Source organism: Phyllobates terribilis, unplaced genomic scaffold (genome assembly GCF_046119375.1).
Source record: "Phyllobates terribilis strain yellow unplaced genomic scaffold, ASM4611937v1 Scaffold_3297__1_contigs__length_83191, whole genome shotgun sequence".
In the NCBI taxonomy this organism is placed as follows: Eukaryota; Metazoa; Chordata; class Amphibia; order Anura; family Dendrobatidae; genus Phyllobates; species Phyllobates terribilis.
The window spans coordinates 62,280-62,500 of record NW_027366051.1 but is presented as its reverse complement, the minus strand read 5'-3'; positions in this window follow the sequence as shown (position 1 = coordinate 62,500).

Sequence of the window (221 nt, the reverse complement as noted above, 5' to 3'; positions counted from 1 at the left end):
CTGACGTAGGGGCTCGGGAAAAGACTGGAAATCGCGAAGCTCGGCAGTGGCGCGGAGAGGCCACCCACCGCCGCCGCTGTCGCCACCGCCGCGGAGGCCGCCCTTTCGGACACGAGGGGCAGCGCGAGCCTCCGCTGGCCGGGTACGCATCTGGAAGAAAAGGGCCGCCCTCGGAGAAGATCGCTGTGCTTCCCCGCACAGGGAGCGATTCGGACGACGGG